Below are 20,779 nucleotides of genomic sequence, written 5' to 3'. Positions count from 1 at the left end.
CTCAGATTGACTTCAATCCATTTCCGGGTTTTCCTGAAGCTATGTGAGTTATGAACAGCCCCATTGCTGAGGGGGACCTCACACGAGACCAAACAGTGATCCGACCAGACACAGGGCGCTGCCTCACTAAATGTTAGAGTGGCATCGGTGGTCCACATAAGGTCAAGAATGTGCCCTTTTTCATGGGTTGGGGTATCCACAATCTGTGTGAAGTCCAATGCGGACATTAATGTGTCTAACTGGCGCATAGGTGAATCCCAGGTGGGCTTATCCCAATGTAGATTAAAATCCCCTGTAACCAAGATTTTTATATATCTTGACCTAAGGTCAGATATAATAGGACAGAATAAGTCAAAGAAGGTAGGGGTTGCCTTCGGCGGACGATAAACAGACAAGATCACCCAACACACATTGTTTACTGTGACCTTTACCCCAAGAAGATCAGCTAAGTCAATCGTCTCAGTTAGTATTTTTTCAACCGTCATGGTCTTCCTGTACAAAATAGCTACTCCACCCCCCCGTGAGCCCCCTGGGCGGTTATGCCACATTATATCATATCCGCTTGGTACAGCGGCGATGATATCCGGTAACGAGTTCTCATCTGTCCAGGTCTCTGAAAGAGTCAGGACATCGATGTCACTATCCTGAAGCATATTATATACCTCCAGATGATGGCAGTGCAACGAGCGGGTATTAAGGCTCGCTATTTTTAACGTGGAACATTTATTCAAGGTAGGTGTGACCCCAACATTCCGAGAGATACTGTACTTTTTAAGCAACAGCAGGACTGCTTTGTCCAACATGGGCTCGCCTCTATTCAAAGATTTAAGCATTTCTGAGGAGTAAGTGCGACGATGGCCAGCCGTCCCAGCCCCTGCGCCCGCCAGTGCGCGGACGGGCGCAGACGGGCTGGACTCTGGCGTGACTCCGGCGATGCTCCGGCGTGCCCGCAGCGCGTGCCCGCTGCGCGTCAGCATGGCCCGTTTTAAATACCGGTCTAGCGTCCTTGCGACGACTAGACCGTGCGCAGCTTCTCTAGGCCGCCCCCCCAAGCCAAGATGTCCGCCGCAGTGCTGTCTGTCGGGAGAAGGACCCGCTCCAAACACGGTGAATTTACAAATGTGGTGCAAGTAAGTGGATTCTTAGTTAAAAGCCTAAAAGCGGCAACAATACACAACAAATACACTAATAATCAGCGATTTTAAAAATTCCTTGTGTGAGCTCCTGTGAGCGCGCTGCACTCTGTAGTGCAACTCGCTCCGTTTGTCCTAAAAGTTTCCAATCACAGGCCACCTAGTTTGCCCCGTTTAAATACCGGTCTAGCGTCCTTGCGACGACTAGACCGTGCGCAGCTTCTCTAGGCCGCCCCCCCAAGCCAAGATGTCCGCCGCAGTGCTGTCTGTCGGGAGAAGGACCCGCTCCAAACACGGTGAATTTACAAATGTGGTGCAAGTAAGTGGATTCTTAGTTAAAAGCCTAAAAGCGGCAACAATACACAACAAATACACTAATAATCAGCGATTTTAAAAATTCCTTGTGTGAGCTCCTGTGAGCGCGCTGCACTCTGTAGTGCAACTCGCTCCGTTTGTCCTAAAAGTTTCCAATCCCAAATGTGGTGGGGGTACGACTGGAACGTACTGGGGTGTGGGTAGACGGGGCTATGACACGTACTGGGGTGGGGGTGTGGCTCGAACGTACTGGGGTGTAGGTACACGGGGGGTACGACACGTACTGGGGTGGGGGTACGACTGGAACGTACTGGGGTGTGGGTAGACGGGGCTATGACACGTACTGGGGTGGGGGTGTGGCTCGAACGTACTGGGGTGTAGGTACACGGGGGGTACGACACGTACTGGGGTGGGGGTACGACTGGAACGTACTGGGGTGTGGGTAGACGGGGCTATGACACGTACTGGGGTGGGGGTGTGGCTCGAACGTACTGGGGTGTAGGTACACGGGGGTACGACACATACTGGGGTGGGGGTACGACTGGAACGTACTGGGGTGTAGGTAGACGGGGCTATGACACGTACTGGGGTGGGGGTGTGGCTCGAACGTACTGGGGTGTAGGTACACGGGGGGTACGACACGTACTGGGGTGGGGGTGCGACTGGAACGTACTGGGGTGTACATAGATGGTGGTACGACACGTACAGGGGTGGGGGGGTGCACATTGACGGTGGTACGACACGTACTGGGGTGGGGGTACGACTAGAACGTACTGGGGTGTACCTAGACGGGTGGGGGTATACATATACGGGGGGTACGTGTCGGACGTACGGGGGCTGGGGGGAGTGTTGGGCGCGTATGCGGGCACATGTCTCCATGGTTGCTATAGGTGTTCGGTGCGGACGGTGTTTTTTCCATACGGTTGTACGCTCGGACGCACGGGATGGATCGTGATTCCTCGGTCGGACTTGGATTTTTACGTTTGTAAGGTAAATCGTCCGAGGACGTGTCGGACACATTTTCCGACCCGAGGACGTGTGGGGAATGATTCCCAGTGCGGTTCGTATGGACTTTTTACCATGCGAATCGTGATTGCCAGTTCGTACGGCACTTGTACGATTCGCACGGTAAAAAGACCCGATACGAGTCGCACGGGGGAATTTTTTACCGGATCGTGATCGGCACCTATATGTAGTGATGTGCTTGTGGAGTGAAATATAAAGTGAAAAAATTGGATAAAAATTACCTAGATAGTGAGCCCTAACTTTATTCTGCTACTTTCCGGTAAGTGTATAATAAAATGGGGCTAGTAACAGAGAACAGTAACCATTATGTGAAGCTGTCCCTATTTACTTGGTCAAGAATAAACAAAAAGTGCTCCTACGTATTTCGCAAAGTTGCAGCACGCCCCAGACAGTAGATGCCTGGGAGGACCCCTATGATGAAGCATGTCACCCTGGGGCAACCCTAGGTGAGTGAGGGAACTCTAGAAAAACAAGTGTTTTTTTCTAGTATAGGACTCTACTAATTGCAGAGTACATAATCTTAGGTAGGTTTTTATTAGGATCCTTGTGGATTCTTCTGGTAGACATGTCTTTAACCTATCACCACAAGGGGTTGTTTGGACTGATACAAGATGCCCACTAGAACTAGTGGACAGCATATATCAGGCCAACTTCTCACAAATAGATTGATGAAAGGGTAAATGGTGAACACTGTCCCTAAGCAGCTGTAGGAGGGTTCAAGAGGTGCCACTTCCCTCTACCTTCACAGCAATCGTGAATTCTATGATGCGATGCCACACTGGAAGTGCATGGGAGACTATATACTGCTCGATTTCACATGCTTGCCACTGTTCTTCAGGGGTGTAAGATGAAATCACTGATCAGCTAATAGCAAAGTGTGCCGACCCCCTCCGTCTGACTGACATGCAGGGAGCCCCTTGGTAGACCTGGCTTGTCCAGTGGGTTTATTCCCAGACTTTTTATGTTTTGACCTCCTGTTTTGGACCCTGTTTTGTTGGTTTTATGACTCTGGGCACTTTACCACTGCTGATCAGTGCCAAAGTGCATATGCTCTCCCTGTAAATTGTGGTGATTACATGATTGGCATATTTGGATTTACTGGTAAGTCCCTAGCACAGTGCACTATGTGTGCCCAGGGCTTGTAAATAAAATTCTGCTAGTGGGCCTACAGCACTGATTGTGCCAGCCCCATGAGCAGCTGGTGAATTTACCCACTTGCCAGGCCCTTAACCTCCCCTTTTCTTACTTGTGAAGCACCCCTAAGGTAGGCCCAAGGTACCCCTGTGGGCAGGGTGCAGTGTATGTGAAAGGTAGTACATGCCCTGATGTGGGTGACATGTCCTGATAGTGAAACACTGCCAATTTCGTTTTTCACTATTGTAAGGCTATCTGTCCCATAGGATAGAATGGGGAGTTTGCTCATAACATCTTATGAGTATTACTGCCCATGGGAACAAGATAGGAAAATAAAGTTTGATATGCCTGAACTCAGAATATGAAGAGGAATTTCACATTCTGGGTTTGAAAATACCACTTTTAGAAAGTAGGTATTTTCTTGCCTAATCATCCAGTGTGCCTCTGCTAGGCTGTGTATTAACTGTCTGGCTTTGGAGTGACAGGGGTTGGGCATGTGCATTCTGTTCAGACAGCTACTTGGCAGGGTTAGGCGTGTCCTGCCTTTCTAGGGTGAGTCAGGGCTGGGCTGAATAGACCTGGGCTGCATTTAGAGTAGGGGGGAGATTTCTTTCACACCTGAATGGGTCTGGTCTGCTGTAGACAATGCTGTCTCCACCTCCTGCCAGGAAGCTTCACCAGAGAGGACAGAACTGGTTTTGGCTGGGCAAATGGCTTCTCTGCCACCAGAGAACAAAGGAATTTGTGCTATAAAAAGTGGGACCCAGACCTCAGAACTTTAGATCACTTTTGGACTTCAAGAGGAAACTCTGCCAAGGAGAAGAGCTGGAAGAGACTGGAGGAGGAGTACTGCCCCTTTGCCGTGTGCTGTCTGGGGTTGGCCTGCAGTAGCTGTTTCTGTAAAAGAGAGGACCTGTGTGTGAATCCTGGTTGAGAAAGTATCTCCAAGGGCTTGGAAGTGAGCTTGCCCCATGGTCCCATGGTGAAGAGGTCTCCGGAACAGCAAAGACCTCACCATCTTTCCGGGCACCGTCTCTTGAACTGCTATTGTACACCGCCGCAGAAAAAGGAGCAACCAACTCTGTCACTGAGACTGTCGCAGAATTCCGTGTCGTGAAGGCACCGCAGAAGGCCCCGCCGCACTTTGCACCGCATCCTTGGTCTTACCGATGCTGTCTGGACAATCGTCGTCAAGCTATTGCTTGCACCGAGTCCTGTGGGACCCGAACTCTGTACCACCTCACCTCATCCTGCCTGGACACCACCGACACTGTTGCTGCCCGACCCACAAATCGACCGGTTCCGTCACCTGCACCACAACCTGCCAGCAGCACATCAAGCACCGCCTCACCCTGCACCATAAGCCATGAGCTCACGGAGGCCGTCTGGACGATCATCACCGAGCCGCTGCCTGCACATCATCGTGAGGGCACCGCACACTGCACCGCTTTCATTTGTTTGCAACGCAACTGCGACGGTTGCCCTCGACCAACTCGCACTAATGTGCTGGCCACAACTAGAAAGTTACTGTTCACGAGTCTGTCAACGCTTTAGCTGGCCCATACCGACACAGTCAGCTAAAACTGTTGGACTTTGTTGTTTCAACATCGTAGTAGCCCCGGACGGAACAACAGACTCGGGAGAGCTGTGTTTATCAGCTACTTCTGCAATTTAAAGGTTATCTTGCAAAGTAGCTATTTTTACAGTATTGTATGTTGGATTTTTGTCATATATGGTCTTGTTGGTTTAGATAACGTTTTGCTTGTTTTTCTAAACTGTTGTGGTGTCCATTTGTAGTGTTTTCAATGTATTACTGTATGTGTGCACAAATGCTTTATGCACTGCCTCTGAGAAAAGCCTGTCTGCTTGTACCAAGCTACCAAGGGGGTGAGCATTTTAGAAGTGTATACCCCTTACCCTTACTATGAAGAAGGGTCCCTAATAGGACAAAGGTGCAAACCCTTGGCAACTAGAGACCCCTATTTCTAACATTGGTGGTCAGAGGTGAAGATCCGGACTTGCATTTGTGCCTAACATACAGTAATTGGTGTACACTACTAACATAGTGCAGACCATTATGCAGCCACATACTGTGTCTTCTGTTTTCTGGTGTCCTCCTGGAAGTATTTTTAATACTGAGACTCTGGTTAGTTGTTGCACCTGTGAAGTCTTGAGAAAATGGAACTTGACTTCTGGCATATGTTCTTCTACATAATGAGGGAGCTACATGTGTTCTGCAAAGAAAGGAGCCTGCCTGTGAAGAGAAGGTCCAGAGAGGATCTAGAGACAGCCCTTTTTTGTTATGAGCTACCCCTCTGGAGGCCAACTCTACCAGCCGAGTCTGAGGAGGAGGACTTCCTTGAAAGTGAGGGAGAAACGGAAAAAGATGGCTGGCTTCTAGCTTATGAGCAGAGGCTGAGATAGCTTGATGAGGAGCTCGAGAGGGCTGAGGCCAAGAGGGCCTTAACCCAAGAAGAAGAAATGTGTGTAGCTCAGGGAGTGAGTTTGGCAAGGCTGGAGGTGGAGTCCAGCTCAGATGGTGGCAGTAAAAAGGTGTTATCTAGTGCTCAGGGAGCAGTACACACACTCGGAGAAGTGGCACCTGACTCGAAGGAGGGGGTTGACACATACAGGTTTATGAGGTAGCTCCAGTGGTGTGCAATGTCCCCGAAGTGGATTGGGGAACTGGCACAGGGGATCATATTCTTAGAGGTGCGAGGGACACTCTACTGACTCTAGATGAGAGGTGCAGGGAGAGGGATTCCCCCATGGTAGAAGTCCTCGTATGTGATTGTCGAGACCGCCCAGAAGAGTATGGGTTGAGTTACAGGGGCAGTCAGAAACCGTCTTGCCAGTCTCAGGAGGGTGATGTGGGGTACTTGTGCGAGGCACTGATGGTGAGGCAAAGGGTAGCTTGGTTAACACCTGTGTGTGGCAATGTGATTCAATTGGTGGAGAACATATTTTAAGTCCCTGTTTTCCAGAACTATGCCAACACCTGATGGAGTGTCAGTTCTCTGACCCCAGGGAGCTCACACTGGAGGCAGGCCTTTTGGTGGATTCCAGAGGGTCTGAAGAAGCATCTGAGAGTGATCCTGAAGGAGGTGGCTCAGGTTTTCCCAAACCAAGTGAGGGAGGGGAATGTTGTGGTGGCCAAGATAGGTCCCAGAGTAATGGGAGGGGTGTAGGGTCCCATGTCCTGTTTCAGAGGAGAAGGAGTGGGAGGGGGCTGTGTCCCGAGGTACCTGACACCCAGTGTCAAGACCTGGTTGGTTCCATGAAGGAACACCAGGAGGGCGGCTGGTTTGTTCTGGGAGCCCATCCCCTGAGGGGGATCCCAAGTGTCAGTTGAGCTGGGGAGACTGCTGTATCCAGCATTCCACCAGCTCTGGTGTCTGGCAGCACCTCTCCAGTTGGGAGAGGGCATGAGTCCAGAGAGAGGGGTGAGAGGGGGACACAGTCCCTAGTGGAAGGACTAGTGGGTCAGGGGTTGCCAGCTCTGAGGTCAGAGCACCCTAGGACTGACCCCGGTGAGGCCACTTCTGGCATGGGGGTCTTCATGCCCTGTCAAGTGGACAAAAGGCTGAAGACCTGTGCCAGGCAGACTCTTACACAACTCCAGTGGAGTATGTTTTCCTTGAGGGGGTGGGTGTACTCCCCCAGAAGTACTGGGTTGCCAGGGACAGGTCCAGCTTAAGGGTACAGAGCCTGGGTTGGAGGGCCAGGTTCAGGGTGTCCCGCCTGACCTGGAAGAAGGGGCGACTGCTAACAGTGCCCCTACTGCTTTGTCTTCTGGGGGCACCGCTCCAGGTGGGAGGGGCAGGGTCCCAGTAGGGGGGAGCGGGGAAAGGGCAGCCTCATCCCTGACCCCTGCCCAGTCTAACGGTACCGACCATAGGCTGTTATCCCAGTTGCAGGATGGAACCCCTGAACTGGTGGGCGAATTGTGCAAGACACCTGCCTCAGGTACCCTGACAATTCTGGAAGGGGGTACCATTCTAGGTGGGAGGGTGCAGAGCCCCAAGGGGGAGGACCGGGTGTGCGAGAGCCCACCCGAGTCCCCATGTCCAGTCTCAGGGTACAGACCCAGGCTGGAGGGTCAGTGTCAGGATGTCATCCCTGACCTGACAGGCGGGGAAGAGGACAAAGGGTGCCTGGCAACTGGGGCTACTGCCCCCCACTCTCTGATGCTACAGAGGTTCGAAAGCCCTGAGAGGCATAAGGCTTGAGTCTCAACACTGACCACTGTCAGTGGCCACTGTGGCTTGCTGTCCTGGGGGACAGAGTGGCCCCTGGGGAGAGTACAGGAGTCACACCCTGGGGTGGACTGGGCCACACCACTGTGTTGGCCATATGAGTACTGTCTGCCTGTTGGGACACATCTGTGATGAAGCTAAGATTAGGTGCTGCACAGATGGTGTCCACAGGTGAAAAGAAGTGTTCCCCATGGGTTAGGTTAGTGGGCCCTGAGAGTATGAATAGAGGGATCCAACTGGGTTTAGCAAGGTGTAGAACCCGAACGTGCCCCTGCTGTTGTTGGCCAGGTCTAGGTTCTATCGCCTCAACCAGGGAAGTCCATCAAGAGATTGATTCGTCTCCCTGGCTTTAGGCTGGAATGGGGTTGTGTTAGACCTGGCTTGTCCAACGGGTTTATCCCCAGACCTTTTGCTTTTTGGCCTCCTGTTTTGGACCGTGTTTTTGTTGATATTATGACTCTGGGCACTTTACCACTGCTGATCAGTGCTAAAGTGCATATGCTCTCCCTGTAAATTGTGTTTATGGATTGGTGTTTAAATGATTGGCATATTTTGATTTACTGGTAAGTCCCTAGTACACTGCACTATGTGTGCCCAGGGCCTGTAAACCAAATGCTGCTAGTGGGCCTGCAGCACTGATTGTGCCACCCACACGAGCAGCCAGTAAATGTAACTCAGATATGCCACTGCAGTGTCTGTGAGCAGTTGGGTACTGCCATGTCGACCTGGCAAGTGCACTCACTTGCCAGGCCCTAGCCTTCCCTTTCCTTACATGTGAGTCACCCCTAAGGTATGCCCAAGGTACCCCTGTGATAAAGAACTACAAATGGTTCCGTTGGGTAGAGCCAAAAAATTACTTTTTAGAACCAAGAAATATTTCATGGACACAAAGGTTATTGAATGCAATTATTTACAATAATTACCATAAACATATGGAGCACACCCCAAAAAGTATACAATGAATTAATATTCCATTTAATTTTTATCAAGTGAGGTTTTTCACAAAGTTAATCACATGTGCTGCCACAAGAACAAAATGAACAATGACTTTACAATAAGAAATCAATAAGTGACTGATGTGACAATTAGTGAAACAGAGAACAACATGTCAAATTCAAACAAAAAGAGACAATGACATAAATTTCTCCGACCTTTCCTGGGTTTCAATTTGCAGTGTCTGTTCATTCTATGGTTGTAGTGGACCTGGACATGAGACTGCTCTACATCGACATTTCGACCCTGGAAGCAATGTGTGCATGGATACATCAAGTAGGGACTTCCTCATGACCAAAAAGAGACCTATTGACAGCTAAACTGAATAAAAATGGGAGCTTCTATTAGTGAGGTGTGCATAAAAAGCTCTATAAAGTTTAAATCCCTGGAGGGCTACTCATCCCAGAAGTCCAAAAGGAAAATTAAAAAGTGCTCCTCAGGTCCCAGATGGAGCATGCCAAAGGAAGGGGAACTTCAACTTTGGACAACCATCAAATGGTAAATAGATTCTCTAATGCAGGCAGGGTGCAGTGTATGTGAAAGGTAGGCATGCCCTGATGTGGGTGGCATGTCCTGGTAGTAAAATACTGCCAATTTCGTTTTTCACTATTCTAAGGCTATCTGTCCCATAGGGTAGAATGGGGAGTTTGCTCATAACATCTTATGAGTATTACTGCCCATGGGAACAAGATTGGAAAATAAAGTTTGAAACGGCTGAACTTAGATTGTGAAGATGCGCATCTTTTAGTGAGAGTGATTTTTACATTCTGGGTTTGAAAGTACAACTTTTAGAAAGTAGGTATTTTCTTGCCTAGCCATCCAGTGTGCCTCTGCTAGGCTGTGCATTGACTGTCTGGGTTTGGACAGCCATTTGAGGGGGGGGGGGTGTAGGTGTGTCCTGCCTTTCCAGGGTGAGTCATGGCTGAGCTGGATAGACCTGGGCTGCATTTAGAGTAGGGGGAGGAGATTTCTTTCACACCTGAATGGGCCTGGTCTGCTGTAGACAATGCTCCACCTTCTACCAGGAAGCTGCACCAGAGAGGACAGAACTAGGTTTGGCTGGGCAAAGAGCTTCTCTGCCACCAGAGAACAAAGGCATTTGTGCAATAAAAAGTGGGGCACAGGCCCCAGAACTGTAGATCACTTTTGGACTTCAACCTCTGCCAAGGAGAAGAGCTGGAAGAGACTGGGGGAGGAGTACTGCCCCTTTGCTGTGTGCTGTCTGGGGTTGGCCTGCAGTAGCTGTTTCTGCCAAGGTGAGGAACTGGTGGGTATCCTGCTTGAGAAAGTATCTCCAGGGGCTTAGAAGTGGAGCTTGCCCCATGTTCAAGAGGTCTCAGGAACAACAAAGACCTCACCCTCTTTCTGGGCACCGTCTCTGGATCCACTGGTTTCAGCCACCACAGAAGAAAGGAGCAACCAACTCTGTCACCGATTCCATTGCAGGGTTCTGTGTCGTGAAGGCACTGCAGAAGGCCCCGCTGTCGCACTTCGTACTGCATCCTTGGTCTCACTGACGCCGTCTGGATGACCGTCAATGAGCTGTTGCTTTCACCACATCATGTGGGCACCTCACTGTCTTGGCTCATCCTGCCTGGACGCCACCGACACCGTCACTACAAGACCCGCACATTGATCTGCTCCGTCGCCTGCACTGCAACTTGCCAACACCGCATCGAGCACCGCCTCACCCTGCACCGTAAGCCTTGGGCTCAACAACACCGCCTGGACGATCGTCATCAAGCCGCTGCCTCATCGTGAGGGCACCTCGCCCTGCACTGCTTCCATTTGTTTGCAATGCACCCGCGACGGTTGCCCTTGACTGACACACCAACATGTCGGCTGCAACGAGAAAGGTACTGTTCACAAGTCTGTCAACGCTTTAGCTGGCCCGTATAGACGCGGTCAGCTGGAACTGTTAGACTTTGTTGTTTCAGCATCGTGGCAGCCCAAGATGGAGCTACCGACTCGGGAGAACTGTGTTTTCAGCTATTTCTTCAATTTAAACGTCATCTTGCAAAGTAACTATTTTTACAGTATTGTATGTTGGATTTTAGCTGGATTTGGTCTTGTTGGTTTAGATAAAGTTTTGCTTATTTTTCTAAACTGGTGTGGTGTCCATTTGCTGTGCTGTCACTGTATTACTGTATGTGTACACAAATGCTTTATGCCCTGCCTCTGAGATAAGCCTGTCTGCTCGTGGCAAGCTACTAAGTGGGTGAGCAGGGGTTATTTTAGAAGTGTATCTCCCTTACCCTGACTAGGAAGAAGGGTACCGACTTGGGCAAAGGTTTCTACCTCTGCCAACTAGAGACCCCCATTTCTAACACCCCTCAATAAGAATAACGGATGAACGCCATCTACTCCAGTGCACCCATCGCTTGTACCTCATATGTCTGAAAGAAAGTTTGTAGGTCTTTGGTACTAACGTTATAAATGTTAGTCTGCTCCCTCCACCCCACGTAACATGTGTTTGGTACACTGCATGAACCCAGTCCCTTTCACTGCAATTAACATAACATAAATATGAGCAGGCACCCCCGTGCCTAGAGGTGGGGTGCTCTTAGTCGCGCCAGTACCAGAGCACCGCCTTTCACAGGAAGTAAAGGTGTTGGGGGAGTGGACAGTGATATCATCTGGAGGTGCAGCAAGCACCTTGGGGGCCTTTTAAGGCGGCGCATCAGGTTCTTTGGCTTCTTTGTCCCTTCTGATCCCGTCCGTAAGCAGAGTCTGCACAGCAGTACCTCGTCAAGGACTCTGGAAACAGAGCTGGAATTGGAGTCAGTTGGGGTTTTTTGTAGCGAGGATCGAGCTTTCAGGTGGGAGGAAGGGGCTGCATTACATTGCCAGTGTGGGGTTGTTGCATGATGGTTAGCTTGCTTAAACTTGACCTAGGGACTGGTGAGCCCCCTGGCGTGGTGCATGCTGAGCATGTTGTGGTGTTTTTGGCATTAATTTTTATTTAAGGTAAGCCTGGGAGCAGGTCAGTCTCCCGGCCAGTCCGGTGCACATTTTTGATATGCTGCATGTGGCAGGGGGGTTTGCTCTAGGCATTTTGCATGATGAATTCACCTGGGAGTAGGGGAGTCTCCCGGGGAATTTCCGCTTGTAAACACGCACTCAAACACCAGAGCTGCATAGTGGGCAATCCCTTGGGGTGGTGCGCAGTGAGACGGAAGGGAGCCCAGGGGTGGGCAAGTCCCCTGGTCAGCTGCGAGTCAGATTTATGGAGTGCTGTGAGGCTGGGGGATGAGCTAGGCCCACAGGGAAATTGTGTGAGTGGGGTTTCCGATCTGGCACCCTGATGCTTGGTCTTGAGCGGCGTTCTCACCCTGTCTTCAGTGGTGGAGGGAGTTCAACATTTAGGGCTCTCCATCGGGACCAGTGGGAGGGTGAGCCACCCCATGGTGGTCATGCGCACTTCATAAGGATGCAGCATGCTAGACACCATGCTTGTTGCCTTTGTTTTTAGGCCCTGTGCCCTGCATACCTCCGATCAGTTGCAAAGCCTCACCTAATGCCATCAGACCTTTAGCTGCACACTTGCTACACACGGACACGCACTGGCCTCTTGTGCCATGTCCCTGGAGGCCGCTGGGGGCCTGGGTTGGATCAGATGTGGTGGGCTCACTGTCACACGTACCTGCACCCAAGGAAAGGGGTAGGAGGGGCTGATTACCACAGGGGTAAGGGCATAATTCCACAGGTGCCAACCGGGCAGCAGGGAAGACAGGTTCGAGCCTCAGTGTTGGCTCAACATAATGGGACTCCTCTCGAACAAAGGATTAAGTCCAGGAGTGAGTGAGTCTCTTGGTGGTGCTTTTCTTTTAAAGAGTCCTTGTGTTCGGGTGAGTAAGGCCTTAGACTCTTGCTCTGTAATATTTTCAATTGCCGGTTGTTCAATTGTTCTGTGTTCCTTGGGATGGGGGCAGGTTCAACCAGGTTTGACGAGGGATATCATGCTTCAGCTCATCATGTGAAGAGAAATAAGCATTGTAAAATGTTCTGTCTTTAACGTGCTCTCCACAGCAACTTTGTATGTAATGATTCAGACGAACCAGTGTCAGACATAACAGAAATATGTTGCTACTATCACTGCGGTGTGGTTAACATGTGGTTCCCTCTGTTTCAGCTAGCATTTGCGGGGCCAGGTACCTATCCTTCGATATCCTCAGTAGTAGACAGTGGCGACATGGTGTCAAAGCGTGCACAGTCATCCACCAGAAACTCAGCAACACAGGGGGAATTCCGTGCCCTTGGCGAGCTTTGGAGAGCTGTGAAGCATCATGGAATGTACTGGGCACTTCATAAATTAGCAGGTGGTACAGAGAAAGAGCAGCAGCCCTATATGCCTGCTCCCAAGCAGCAGAGAAAGATCCCAGTGTGCTATAGGGACAGGCAACCTGAGTAGCAGGACAATTCCAGTACGCAGGCACAAGCAGCAGCTGCTGGTGTGCTCAAGTCAGCTGTGCAAGGCCCTTTGCCCCACAGCACAGACCAGGCAACTGGGGGTCCGGTATTCAGCACAAGTGTTGATGCGGTTGGGGTAAGTATAGTGGTGATCACCCCTACGGCAGCAAATGGGGGCCCCATCAGTGACACAACTGGTAGTGGGCACCTCTTCCACACAGGCCCCTCAGCATTGGGGAGGTGCCAGAGGCCTCCCCATAGGTCTTAGCCTCGCAGTTGTGTTGGGTCCAATGCAATCAGTGTGCCATGCAGTGGCAGCAGGGGTCCAGGGGGTGTGACAGCACAATTATGGGTGCAGACGTGGGTCTCCCCAGTGACCATGGGTCCACTTCTCTGGTTTTGACCCCCCCCCCCCTTTCAGCAATTGCATAGCATGTGCCTGCAGAGACAAAATAGAAGATTTATAAAGGGGAATTTATCGATACTTTTGACTTAAATTAATGCAGGAGTGGTCCCAGGCAGGGCAGGTCAGGGAAGTAAAGTGAGCAGAATTTTAAGTTATGGGTGGAATGGTTCCTCAAAAACTGGGTGACAGGGTTCTCCATTTATGCGGCAATTCGAGAAGTGCCCAGCATTGGCGCCCCAATTTTTTGGTCATATGTCCCTGATACATGGGATGGCCTCACTCCAATATAATGTTAGGTTTAGGCCGATCAAAGCTGTTAGACCAGAGATTGCTTTGAACCAACGGGAAATTAATATTTGGCATGCCGAGTTCAACATGACTCCATCATCTGCAAAGCCTAAGCAGTCCTTACGGTTTGACAAAAGCTCTTCAGACAAAAAATGTGCCTGCTGGCAGTACAACTAAAGGGAATGTACCAAAGGTTAGGCATGTAGGTTTAAACACCTCTGCTCCTTTTGCGGGATCCAAGGGCACCCAGAGATTAAGTGTATTTTCAGAAGCATGGGAAACAGAGAGAGCCATCTGTCCAAAAAGGGTGTCAGCCCAACTAACCCTAACAAACTCCTATCTCCCATTCGCTTCCACATACTCACTCACCTCCTCAGCAAGTATAAAAAAGGTCAGGATGCGCACATGCTGTACTGCGGCTTTAGGGATGAGTTCTGCATCCCTTCCCACATTTCTCCTACCCTGGTTCTTCCCAAGAATCAGTTGTCAGTGCTGCAGCAGCCTGAGGAGGTGCGAGAGATGATCATGAAGGAGGTGTGTGCGTGGAGGGTTGTGCGACCTTTCATTTCTTCCTCTTGCTCGTCTTTGGTTTGCTCACCCCTGGGTCTTGTTCCTAAGAAAGAACCTGGCAAATTCCGCTTGATTCACAATCTGTCCTATCCTCTGGGGTCATCTCTTGATGATGGCTAGAACCAGTGCTATGCATGGTGTGGTATACCACGTTTGATGAGGCCATTGCAAAGCTGCAGAGGCTAGGCAGGGGGGCCCTTATGGCCAAATCTGACATAGTAACAGCATTCCGCCTTCTGCCAGTGCATCCTGATGATACTCGTTTACTTGGACTCACTTTTGAGGGTGAGTTTTCTGTTGATTTGTGCATGCCTATTAGTGTGCTCCGTGTTTGAGACATTCAGTAAATTCTTTGAGTGGGCAGTGAGGAACTTGGTGGCATCAGATAATGTGGTGTATTACTTGGATGATTGTTTGTTCATGGGTCCCCCGGGCAATCCGGTCTGTGAGTGGGCCCTGCAGGGCTTCCGTCAGCTGGCACTATCCTTTGGGGTCCCTTAAGCAGAGGACAAGACTGAAGGCCACACGATGTGCCTTGCTTTCCTAGGCATTGAGATACACTCAGTGGCAGGGACTTCTAGGTTGCCTCAGGAGAAGGTGGTGGCTTTCAGGGACTCTGTTAACGCTTGTCTAGCAGTCAGGAAGGTCACTTTGCACCAGTTGCAGGTTTTAGTGAGACAGTTGAACTTCTCCTTGAAAGTGATCCCCAGGAGAAGGGCCTTTTCAAAGAATATTGCCAGGGCAATGTCTAGCCTATAGACAAAGCACCACCACACTAGGCTCTCTGCAGAATTCAGAGAAGATTTGGACATATGGAAGGGCTTCTTAGACAATTTTAATGGAACCCTTTTGTGGCAGCAACCAGCACAGTCAAGCAAGGAGGTAGCCCTCTACACTGACCCAGCGGGCAGTATTGGTTTTGGGATAGTGTTGGGCTCCAGGTAGCACAAGCTTCATTGGCCAGGCGACTGGGTGGCATCAGGGATTACATGCAATGCTACCTTTCTAGAATTGTTCCTCATCATTGTTGCCTTATACATTTGGAGTGCCTCGTTAGCCAATAGCAGAATAATGTTTTGGTCAACCAGAATGTAAACGGTCATGGCGATCAATAATCAGAGCGCAAGATGCCCTTTGGCGCTACGGTTGCTTAAGGCACTTATTCACTGATGTCTCTCGCATTATGTGTATTTTTCTGCCAAACATGTTCCATGGGTTGATAACGCAATTCCTGATGCTTTGTCTCAGTCTAAGTTGGCAGAGTTTAGGGCACGGTGGCCTCAAGCTTACAAAGTAATGTCGGAGGAGTTGTGGTGGCTTGGTGCACCATTGCCACAGGCTTAATTGCTTCATCCCTACCACCCAAGACCAGATGTATGTAGGAGAAGGCTTGGCAGGCCTATGATTCATCCTTTAGTTCTGGCAATACAACTGAGAGGATTACTCTGGAGGTGGGGATGTTTTTTCTGGTTAAGCAGAGGGACAGGGATAAATTATTGTCACTAGTACGGAGGCAGATGTGTACAATCGCCTTCTGCGCAGGACTGAAAGTGGTTAGGCATCCTACCAAGGACTGTAGGGTGCAGAAGGCCATTAGGGTATGGGAGCACATGGCCCCTGCTGTGGAAGACTGCAGGAGGCCTATTGATGTGGCTAGGATAGCACGAATAGTAGGGGTTCTGCATCAGGTTTGCCTGCCCCAGAAAAAAGTAAAGTTATTCAGCCGTGCATACTCTCTTGCATTGTTTGGCACCTTTCACATTTAAGAGTTGGTAGTTTCCTCCAAAACAGGGTGGGGAGGGGATTTGAGGTGTCAGATGTGCTCCTTGAGGGAGGTACTCTCCACCTGAAGGTCAGGAGGTCAACAACAGGTCTGCTTAGGAAGGGTACATTGGTGAACCCCTACACTACCCCGGACACCTCTTATTGCCCAGTCGCTGTGGCACGGGATTTCCTGCTATGACGAATGAGGGGAGATCCACCAGGATGTCAGTTCATATTGACGGGACACCAATTACGAATTTTTGGTTCACTCAGGTGTGCAGGCGCTCTTTGGCCCTCCTAGGCAAGGAGTTGGCCCAGTTTAGCTCTCATTCATTCCTCATTGGAGCAGCCACCCCAGCTGTAGGGATGGGTCTACCGGCAGAGTCTGTTAAAAGGGTGGGCCAATGGCGTTCAGCATGTTTTGATTGTTACGTGGGACCACATCTGGTCTAGTCAGCGGAGTGTGGAGGAAGTGTCCCTTAGCTATGTCAATAACACCAGCAATTCTCTCTCTTTTACAGTTGATGAGCGCGGGACAGTTCATGTATAATGGTGTGGCCATTCCTTTATTCGCAGAGCAGCTCATCAATTTTGCGATTTCAGCCATGAAAAGGCCCAGCTGGATGCAGGATGTATGCACCACTGGGTGGGTAATGGGGGCTTAGATTGTAGTACCTTTTTTGGCATCTTAGATGGGCCTTGGAGGGAGGTGGATTGCCCATTCCAGTCATTTTGGTCATTCATGCGGGGGGGAATGATATGTTTCCATTAGGGAGGTGGGGAGTGAGAGAAGCCTTGTTCTCCACTAAACCTAGGATAAGAAATCACTTACCTGCAACTTTGATTCTGTGGTCGGAGGTGATTCCTCGGTCAGTCTGGGCCGGGGTATGCGGGTTAGAGCCATGAATGAGTCAGTGAAAAAACTGAATCATTCAGTCCAAAGGATCTTGGCAGGTTGCACCATGGGCTTGATTGGGCACAATTTGCACCAGCTAAGTAGAGTGGAGCTGTTTCACAGCAACGGTGTTCACCTTTCTGTCAGGGCTCAGGAGCTTTTTATCCACACTACACTTGGGGCGATTGCAAAACTCAGTCAGTGTTGTTGGGGTCGGAGGGCGAGGGTGCCAGTAAGCGCCTCACCCTGTGGCGGGTCCCTGGCAGATAATAAAAGGGGAAACACAAGAATGGAGATTCTGAGACTGCACTGACCCCATGAGGGGTTATGATTTGTGTATACACCGTGCAGGCAGCGGAGGTTGGAATGAACTTCTGGTGGCCCTGGACTCTCCTGCCCTACCCCGGGATAGCTGAACAGTGAAAAGTGGCCATTATACCAACCACTCTAAATTGGGCCGAGGGTCGAATCACCAAAACTCAGAGAGCCCACACTCCATTAGCCATAGAGAAAATCTCTGCGACATCATCGAGATTCTCACACCATAAGAGTTGTCTCCAATAATGTGGGGGTCATTAAAAGTTTTCACTGTACCTTTCATCAAGGTTTTGCCTGGTAGTGATGGGCAGTGAAAGGTGGCATTTTACTGACCACTCTAAATTGGACGGACGGTCGAATCACCAAAACTCCCACGACCTACACTCCATCAGCCTTGAAATCAGAGTAGTCTCCATCGTCGAGATACTGAAGGTCCGCCCGCCTGTAAGTCAGGTGGGTGGACTGAGAGTTTGGCAGAGAGGGTATTCCATCCATTGCAGTTACGACAGAGTACCCTTTCCATCCAACTCCAAATAAGGCACCAAAACTTTTAAAGTCAGTGTCCATATGCTTCTGACTATATCTTTCTAGGAATGGACAGGTGAAATTGGCTTGCTTGAGTCTGCATTTATTTGACGGTGAAGAATAAATCTAATCAAAGATCACACAGAGTTTCTTTATATAACAGCGCCCAGGTTTTCATCGAGGTCATTGGTATCACTTCAAGATCAGCATCATCCTCTACAATATTTGTGTGGTACTGTTGTGACATTTGAGTTTGCCTTCATTCCGTAGCAGATATGGATGGAGTGGTGATGCAAGCTTGGCTAACAGGCTCTTTTTCCCCATCACTTTGGTACCCAGTGTAGCATTGCACGTGCCTGTGGGTGCGCACCCATGAAGAAAAGTTACATTGTGTTTGTTGCAGCGCCTGCATCCTTGGATGCCAGGGACAGCACTGTGGGTCGTTTGTGCCATGCATGCTTGGTGCACATGCAAACTACCATGTTTCAGGAAGAAGTCAGTGACATGAATTACCTGTGATATATTTAATTCTAGTAACCACTGAAGGAACGCACCCTGCTCCTAGCAATTTCAGTCATTGCACGAGGATGCAGCTTCCGTGTCGTCTCCAGTGTGGTGACTGGCTGCTTCCTGGTAGCTGTTCCATCCGTCTGGCTGCCTGTAGGAGCTCTAATTTAATGCAGCTCTTTCATCTCAATCGACACAATTTAAAATCCCTTTTTCGGGGTGATGCTACATCACTAGCAATTATCTTTCCTCTCAGCTCGTCTTGCAGGTGCAGTTTGTCTCCGGCGATCGGTCTTCTTCCCTGGAGCTTGGACGGGCTTCCAGATGTTACAGCTGAAGCGCAATCAACGCGCCCACCTGTGCAACGCAATTGCGTTATCCCTTTTGTCGAACTTGAGTGCATATGTATACCACGGGCAAACCATGGTCTAAAGTAGTATTACATGGAGACCTCAGAACATTTGCCATTTCTCAGAAAAATGAGATTTTCTGGCTTATAATTCCTTGTTGTCAACAAATGTTGGCACCTTACGAATGGACTTTGGGGGCCACAAAGGAACTGTAATACCCGCAGCACAGATGGACTGTATCTGACCCCGAGGCATACCTGGCTCGCAGGGCCCTGGAGCTGCATCTGGTGTGCAGCAGCATAGACTTAGGGTCTTTTCACCACAAGGCGGCGCTGTAAGATGCTGAGGAGTCCTTGAGCTTTATTCGAAAAGCTTTGTGCACATCATTGTTCTTAGGAAGGCCCTGGCTTCATGAAGGAGGCGGGAACTGGTAGGCCTGACCAGTCAAAGAAGGATGACTGACCACTCTGGACTGGTTTCTGAGGTAGTGATCTTATACCCGCATGAAATGTTTCGAGGGTCAATGTGCAGTCATGTGATCTGGTGATCTCACTGCAATTTTCCAGAGCGGAGGGGGGAGCTCAGGGGTGGGGCTCAAATCCATTATGGGTCGCAAAGCCTGCCTTCACCTGAGTCTACTTACTGACCCAGATTCAAGACCCAAGGAGAGCTGCTGCTGATGTCTATGCAATGCCTGGCTAGGCCCCTGTACTTCCACCAGCGTGTACTCTACAGTGTGTCGCATTCTCCTCAAGGCCTCTGCTGATGCGTTTGGCCTTAGCTAGTCCATCTCTCTGCAGGATCATTATACTTGAAAGCGAGACCCACTCTCCTCAATCATCCAGCACATAGTTATAAACTTTGCTTAAGTTTCTCTTGAGACACTATTCTTTCAGTATTGCTAAGGACATAGCGGGGTCCATACTACTCCCACGAGGACGGCGTTGTAGAACCCTGTTTGCCTCTCAGCACGCAGAATCTTTGAATTCCTCCTTCACACAAATGTGCAAAAACCTTGAGGACAGATGAAGATGTATTCAACATAATAGCACAGAGAATCATATTTAAACGATTATACGACACGTGGTAAGGCAACATATAGAACTAAGGAATATCACCCAAAAATCTGAGAAATTCGGTCATGGGTTGTGTAAAGTTTGTAAATGTGATAAAGTACAACCTTATGGGTATTGACACTCTCGTGGATAGTGCAAGACTACAGTACTAAGCGTTTTTTTTGGAGTCAAACGAATAAGGTAGGACAATAGAAATGAACTCGTTTTTTGGAAACAATATTTCGAGGAGTCACTGTATCAATCAACTTGTCAGCATATGTATATATATATATATAAATTCACTTAAAAAACCATAGGTTTCACACATGTTATAGTTAGCTGGACATTTCACTCGTGAAAAACCATTGAAATTCCCCCGTTACAGTTAGTGCAGGCAACTATAACTCACGCGACTGCAATCCTCTGCTGATGACGTCAGATATTACATCACTCTATTTAGACACTTATTTACCCATGTCTTCTCCCATTAATTTTTAGCTATACATATATTACAAATATTTTTTTTTCAGAAAGACACATATGTCATCAGTGATGTAATATCTGACGTCATCAGCAGAGGATTGAGGTCGCGTGAGTTATAGTTGCCTGCACTAACTATAACGGGGGAATTTCAATGGTTTTTCACAAGTGAAATGTCCAGCTAACTATAGCATGTGTGAAACCTATGGTTTTTTAAGTGAATTTGCAAGGTTTTTTAAATGCTAATTCCTAACTATAACGTGTGTGAAACCTATGGTTTTTTCAGTAAATTTGTACGGTTTTTTAAATGCTAAGTTATGTATTTTTTTTAAGGTTTTTCACCGTGCGCGTACC

The sequence above is a fragment of the Triturus cristatus genome, chromosome 1_2 (genome assembly GCF_964204655.1).
Source record: "Triturus cristatus chromosome 1_2, aTriCri1.1, whole genome shotgun sequence".
Taxonomy (NCBI): domain Eukaryota; kingdom Metazoa; phylum Chordata; class Amphibia; order Caudata; family Salamandridae; genus Triturus; species Triturus cristatus.
Note: the sequence above shows the minus strand (reverse complement) of the source record.